The 8,048-nt window shown below is 34.9% G+C and overlaps 1 pseudogene; it reads left to right on the top strand.

Annotated features, from left to right (window-relative positions):
- Positions 1-242: 242 nt before the first annotated feature.
- On the top strand, positions 243-1,147 carry LOC141501777 (small ribosomal subunit protein uS2 pseudogene; annotated as a pseudogene).
- The last annotated feature ends 6,901 nt before the right edge of the window (positions 1,148-8,048 follow it).

The following is an 8,048-nucleotide window of genomic DNA, read 5'->3' as shown; positions in this document are numbered from 1 at the left end:
GAAATGTGAATTTTAATTACTAAGATAGGGGGTTGCTTTCCTTTTTATGCTGTGTACTTGTAGTAGTATGACTGAAATGGTATGGAAAAAGTAAATTAATTTAGATACTATTGTCATTTTTGTTCTATTGGTTCAGCTTATCCCTAAGAAATTATTGTTAAGCTTTTCCGCGCTGCCCAGAAGAGGGGTCTATACGGCATTGTTCCCGGTTTCTGTTGTAACTTTCAAGGGAAACTTTCACAATGTCTGGAGCCTTGGATGTCTTGCAGATGAAGGAGGAGGATGTCCTCAAATTCCTCGTTGCAGGCACCCATTTGGGTGGCACCAATTTGGACGTCCAGATGGAACAGTATATCTACAAAAGGAAGAGTGATGGCATCTATATCATTAATTTTGAAGAGAACTTGGGAAAAACATCTCCTGGCAGCCCGTGCCATTGTTGCCATTGAAAATCCAGCTGATGTTAGTGTCATCTCATCCAGGAACACTGGCCAGAGAGCTGTTCTGAAATTTGCTGCTGCCACTAGCGCCACACCTATTGCTGGATGCTTCACCCCGGGCACCTTCACTAACCAGATCCAGGCAGCTTTCAGGGAGCCTCGCCTCTTGGTGGTCACTGATCCTTGTGCAGGTCATCAGCCTTTGACTGAAGCATCATATGTTAACCTTAGAACCATTGCACTGTGCAACACAGACTCCCCACTTCGCTATGTGGACATTGCCATTCCATGTAACAACAAGGGAGCTCACTCAGTGGGTCTGATGTGGTGGATGCTGGCCCGAGAAGTCCTGCAGATGTGTGGTACCATCTCCCGTGAGCACCCATGGGAAGTCATGCCTGATCTTTACTTCTACAGAGATTCAGAGGAGATTGAAAAGGAAGAGCAGGCCGCAGCTGAGAAGGCAGTGACAAAGGAGGAATTTCAGGGTGAATGGACTGCACCTGCCCCAGAATTCACTGCTGCTCAGCCAGAGGTGGCTGATTGGTCTGAGGGCGTCCAGGTGCCATCTGTGCCCATTCAGCAGTTCCCTACTGATTGGAGTGCTCAGCTGTCTACTGAGGACTGCTCTGCAGCTCCCACTGCTCAGGCCACTGAATGGGTAGGAACTACCACAGAGTGGTCCTAAGTTTTACCAAGATGCTCTAATAGTGTTGGAAAAATGCTGATGGAAAATAAACATTGGTTTCTTAACAAAAAAAAAAAAGAAATTATTGTTAATTCAACATTTATGTTTATCAAATCAAAGGTTTCTCTATAGTTGCATTTATAAAGTACATGTATTGGTAAGCAGATCCCCCGGTGTCATATATTCTGTGGTTATTTTAAATAGATTTTTTTTCTTTTTTGTCACATTCTGTTCATAAGAGAAACAATTAAACTTTATCAAAGTTTATTTTATAACCTGAAATTTTGTGGAATTATTGTTTCAATTAAATGTTTTTTAGGTGATCCTATAGACCTCTCTAATTAAATCATCTCTATCTCTCTCTGAATTTTCAAATACCACTGACACTTGCTCAGAGATCACCTCTGCCTATTCTTTCAACCTCCTTAGTGAAATTTATGATGATTCAAAAACTATCAGCCTAATGATATATAGAAGGAAAAAGCTAAATGATGAGAAATGCCTGCTGAACAGGTTACGAAATGAGGTAGAAAAGTTACTTTATTAAGTTAGTACATCTGGACATATATCTGGTATAGGCATTGCAGCTATATAATGAGTTGGGCCTGAAAGAAGATCAAGGAATAGATTGTGCTGGAAGAACTATCTCACGCTTTCAATATTTTCAAACTGTTTCCCAAGGCAAATATCCTTCTTTTCAACACAAATGTTCTCCCAGAAATGATGTCAGTAGTTGCAAATCTGAGGGAAAAAAAATGTCACAGTCTCCAAAGTTGCAGGTCATCCAAAGGGCAACAAAGAAGTCCCAGATATATAGTGGGTTTGAGTGGACTACAGTATATTATCAGGAAAAAAAATCTCACAGGAGAAGAAAAATAAATGATAACATCAAAGAAAAGTCTGACCACAAAGAAGGGTGGGCCAGTTCCGTGGCAAAATCTATAGTAACCATAGGACAGCCCAAAAATTGCAGTTGTATTTTTAATTTTTTTAAAAACCTAGAGAAAGGGGGCAGCTAGGTGGTGCAGTGGATAGAGTGCAGGCCCTGGAGTCAGGAGTACCTGAGTTCAAAACCGGCCTCAGACACTTAATAATTACCTAGCTGTGTGGCCTTGGGCAAGCCACTTAACCTCATTGCCTTGCAAAACAAGGGGAAAAAATCCTAGAGAAAAGATTCTAGAATATTGAATGGGTGCTCTGTAAAACAGTAAGGGAATAATCATTTATGTGGCACCTACAAGGTACAAAATACTGTGCAAAATCCTTTGCAAATATCATCTCATTTTATACCCACAGCACCCCTGTGAGTTAGGAGTTGTTATTATCCCCACTTTATAACTGAGAAAAATGAGACAGAGATTTAAAAGATTGTTTCAGGTTAGATAGCTGGTAAATATATGTATCTCATATTTTTTTTTTTAGTTTTTTTCAAGGCAATGGGGTTAAATGACTTGCCCAAGGCCACACAGCTAGGTAATTATTAAGAGTCTGAGACCGGATTTGAACTCAGGTATTCCTGACTCCAGGGCCAGTGTTCTATCCACTGCACCACCTAGTCAGTCAACTGTGCCACCTAGCTGCCCTCATATATTTTTAACATTCATTTTAACTCAGTTCCTGACTACAAGCCCAGTTGGAAGATTTATAGAGAAACTGGGATATGAATTATACAAGGTATGAAAGCATTGAATACAGTGAAATATAAATAGACAGAAGACATAGGGACATTGATGAAATTTAAGATTCATTGTAATATTGAATGAGATGATTATTGGCATCCATTAAGATGATGGCCTGGAGTCAGGGAGACCTGAGTTCAAAACCAGACTCAGAAACTTATGAGCTGTGTGATCCTGGGCAAGTCATATAATCTCTGTTTGCCTTAATCCTTTAGAGAAGAAAATGGCAAACTAGTATCTTTACCAAGAAAATTCCAATACTGTATATCTATGGGGTCACAAAGAGTCAGAACCAACTGAAAAACCAAACAGCAACAATAATATAATGAAGAATATATAAACTTTGTTCAAATTCACAAACATATCTAGCATCATCTGATCATCTGATAAATCAACTATAAAATGGAGAGTCTTGACAATAAGTGAGCTGAATATGGAAACAAATGGTGCTTTAGAGAGGCAGCATTTCAAGTATTAAGAATAATAGTCAGATGTTAAGCTTCAGGTTGCTTTATCTATCACAGAACCTTCCTCCCAAGGTTATTATTATGATCAGATGAAATATTTTATGAGAAATACTTTGCAAAACTTAAGGAACTATTATTTTAACTGAGACACTATTTCTCTTCTGAGAAGAGAAGTTTGTGGTGTTAGATTAGAGAAGAAACTAGTTTTGAAACAAATGAGAGGTGAATAGTTTGAGAATAGTTTGGTTAGTTTTTTAATCCTTGTAGGTAGATCTCTATAAACAGGAAACTGCTAAGGTTTTCTCATTGGTCTTAATTTTTCTGTAGATAGGAAATGCCTAATGAAAATATTGCCAAAATGAAGACTTCAAAGGAAAGAGTGGTTTGAAATAATAAAAATTTCAAATCCCTGACAGATTCAGAGGTACAAATAGATGGCTGAACTCAGGGGGAGGCTATAAACAGAAAGAGACATAGAACATCATTTCTCTCTAAGGAACCATCAAAAGTTTGTTTTATGGGAGGAGGGTGTTCATTAATAAAGCTAGTCAAGACTTGTGTGCAAAGGATTCAAAATAAATGCTCTGATCTTATCATTCTTGGTAATGGAATGGTAGGGAAATCTGTTAAGTAGTACAATTTAATAGATTTCACAGCATGATAATTTCAAAAAGTTAAAACTTTTAATTACAAAAAATAATATATTAACTAAACCAAGCAAGGGATGATTTAGAATTATATATAATTCTAATTCTACAAAATAGCACAAAAGTCTAGTTTAAGAACATTAAATTTGAGGCAAGTAAAAAGTGGAAAATTATCTGAAGGTACTGTCTCATATGAGAGAACTTGGTTGCTGAAAGGGACATGCTGAAAGAAAAAAAAAGTTTTGTATAAAAATCTAATGAAATTCATTTGTAAAAAAAAGTCTGTAGTTTATATATCAGACATAGGAAAAAATCAATTTAACAAACCTTATTAACAATCTATTAAGTGCCTGATATTGTGATGGCACTGTACATAAAGAGACAAAAATGAAACTGCCCCTGCCCTCAAGAAGCTTACATTCCATATTTAATTTTAAAAAATCCTCAGAAGTTTTCATTGTAACTATAATCAGTTTGGAAGGGAGCAAACATCATTTTTTCAGGTAGTAGTCTTTTTTTCTATAAGTTTATCAATGAGACTTAATTGTACCCCTTACTGTAATTAAGTTCAGTCTAATGGGCAGGCAATAATCACTTGGCATGATAGATGCATATAACATTTACAATCTTCTTGGCAATGTTTGATTTTTACAGTACATTATTAGAATTCTGAGATTTGGTATGTAGAAAGCTGGCAGCCATAACCATATTCAATTTAAAAATGAAGAAACTGAGGTTGCTAAAATCTTCCATTCAAGAATATAGTCCAGAGTTCAGGAAAAAGAATATTTCAAAGTAAGTTATACCAATTGATTAATATTTCTACATTATAAGTAGTTATTTATGGAAGAATTTCTTTGTCAAGATGGAATTGTATGAAATTCTATGAATAGTAAGAGAAATAGAGAATAAGTTTATTTTGCATTATTTTAAGAAATTATATATTATTCTAAGACCATTTATTTTATAAAAAAAATTATAGTAACCTTCAAATTATTATATAGGTATAAGAAATGTTTCCAACTTGGTAGCTCATATAATATTAGATCTTGCAATGACATCATTCTACTCACAATCTTAACTTTGTTTTATTTTTTAAAAAATTCTAGTTGTGAGAAGTAGCAGAGCATAGTGGAGAGAGTTGGTCTAATAGTTAAGAAGTTCTAGGTTAAATTCTGCTTTTATCAAGGAATAGCAGTATGACTGTGGGCAAAACTATTATCCTCTGAGTTTTCCCAGGAAAGATGAAAATTTAGAGATTAATTGAGAATCTGATTCAACTTTGAAAGTTTCCGGACTAGAAATTCCCTAACACAGATGAAATTAAAAAACAAACAAACTGAACCTCTTACCCCATCCCAAGTTTTGTCCTGTCTTCAGCTTTCAACAAATATATCTAGGATTCAAGACTAATATATTGCTTTTAAGAAATAGAACTCATATTTTGAGATAAAATTTAGGATAGATTTTTAATATTAGTTTTTCCTTAGAAATGATGCTAAAATACTTTCAGAATATAAGTGAAAACATGGTATTATTCTAATCTAATTGTCCTGACTCCAAAGAGCAAATCTATCTCAAATTTTGTTTGATCACACCAACTCAAAGGAAGAAACATACATTTATGGTAAATCTGATTTCCTTTTCTGGTTCTATTTTCTTTTATTTGAAGTGAATTTAAATAATTTATGATTATAAATATGAAATGAGTCTTGCCAATGTTAGTCATTCACTCATCAAAAAACAATTCTGTTTATAAATGATAGTCCTGTTCCTGTTAATTATAGAGAATTTCAAAGTACTTGAGGGATTTTCAGCTTTTCATATCCATAGATAGAGAAATTACTGTAGCTGGTAGTATGAGTTCCAGGAGAAACCATTCATGTACAAATTATTTTTATGACATCATTTGGACTATGAATGGGAAGGAAGTGGTTAGAATGGAATTAAATACTCTGGACACACCAAAGAGGTGGAGGGAACATTGCAAGAGAGTGACGGAGGAAGCAGAAATAACAGGAAATAAGGCAAATAATAGAAAGTGGAGAAACAAATTTATATTTATCTACTGAATCACAGAGAAAGACCAAGCCCTAGGAGTGGGTGCTTTGTTATTTATGGATTTAAAAAAGTGGCAAAATAGATCTGGGGACTATGTGGTCATTTCTAGTTGAAAAAAATACAACTCTGTTTTCTTTACCATGATAAAATTCCTTTTTGAAATACATTTATGAAATAATAAAGAATAGATTCCAGTGAGTCCTATCTCCAGTTTGTCATGTCTTTGTTGAAGGTAGAGTAAGGCACACAGCTGCATCAGAGGGGCTTTCCATAGTGGCTTAGATTCTTTTCTTTTCTTTTTTTTCAGTATTTAAAGAATAAGCATCCCTATATCGCTAAATTCACTCACATACCATTCTCATCAGTTTGGTAACCTTTATCGCTGCCTTTCCAACCTAAGCAAGTTTGCCTCTCTTTAGAAAAACTAAAAGTCCCATGTTCCTTAAGGCCCCCAGTATTTATGATGAACTTAGTATGAACCCCTATGATTGATTTAGACCACTGCATCCCAGAATTCCTGAGCTCAAGAGTCATACATAAGGGGGCAGCTAGGTGGTACAGTGGACAGAGCACAGAGCACCAGCCCAGGTGCTGTCAGGAGGACCTGAGTTCAAATCAGACTTCAGACACTTAATAATTGCCTAGCCTGGGTAACCTTGGGCAAGTTACTCTTAACCCCATTGCCTTAAATAAATAAAAAAATTTAAAACATTAAATTAAAAAAAGAGATATACACAATTCAGCATCCCTGATAAAAGGAACTACTAACATGCACCACAGTACCCAAGTTTATTTTCCCCCTTTTCTTTCTGCCTTAGTTCTTATAGCCACACCTAATTATCCAGGAGTACCTGATTTGTTATTAATGTTAATGAAGGACAATACCCTCTACAATATTTTTCCATTATAACTTTAATTCAAGTATTACAAGATGTTCTGTACAGATTACTTAGATCCATAATAAAATGTGTATGTAATAAAATTTGACTATAATTGAGTTATCAATAATAATTTCTCCTAGTAGAGTCTTTCAGCTAGATTAATTTTTGTCAGCTCAGATCCCTTCTAAGAATGTCTTTAAATGTCTAAAATACATTGGATCACAAAGGAAAAATATCAAATAAAGTCATGAATTTCCTGAAATTAAGGAAAGAAAACTTTAGCAAAGCATTCCTTTCAATAGTCTGCTATTCCTAGAAAATAAATTATGTGACTTTAGCTTCTATATTAACTATGAGGTACCCCAAAATATTTTCTTTTACTATATTTTAAACCATGTATGTGGATAATAACAGAATAGATTTATTTTGAGAAGCTATAGTCACCTTTTCCTTTAAAAATAACCTTTTCACAAGGTCTTTTCTTCATGCTTTAAGCCACAATAAAGTCCTAACCATTCTTCGCTTTAGTTCTATGATTCCATTAGGATTGGATCACTCCTTAGATAGATATTTTATTCTCTGCATGCTCCATTTGCTCAGAGTCAGGGTTGGAGTATTTTGGTATAGTTCACACAATATCAAGTCTTAATAAAAGCCTATTCTACAGTGCCAGTAGCTGGAGATTCTGTAGTTGAAAGTGGAGCAGACAACTTTTGTTAACTCCTCCCTGAAAGGAAAAATTAGTGTCTCTTAAATAATTATATTATTTTAAAAGTCACTTTTTCCCCTAAAATAAACATCTTCATCAATATGGACTCTTGTAGAAGACAAGCTAATGAAAGAAAAGGGAAACAAATTCTTTTGAAATTGTATTTGGGTTGGGACTATTTAAAATCCTCCAAGAATTTTTTATTTCTAATGTTCTCTATTGTCCAATTTATATTAAAATAATTCTCTAATAATAAGATTATCCTATTGGTATACTGAGAAGATCATAGATTTAGAATTAGCAAAGAGTTCATCTAGTCCAACTCTCATTTTCAGATGAGGAAACCAACTATCACAGAAGGGAAATGATTTGTCCAAGGTGGCAGAGTCAGCATTGAAACCTAGGTTCTCTGGTCCTGTCTAGCTGTTTTTTGTTATACTACACTGTTTTCTTGGCATTGCCTGGCCACAATTTCA

This window comes from Macrotis lagotis, chromosome X, assembly GCF_037893015.1.
Source record: "Macrotis lagotis isolate mMagLag1 chromosome X, bilby.v1.9.chrom.fasta, whole genome shotgun sequence".
Taxonomy (NCBI): Eukaryota; Metazoa; Chordata; class Mammalia; order Peramelemorphia; family Peramelidae; genus Macrotis; species Macrotis lagotis.
This window is presented reverse-complemented; position numbering and strand designations above follow the sequence as displayed.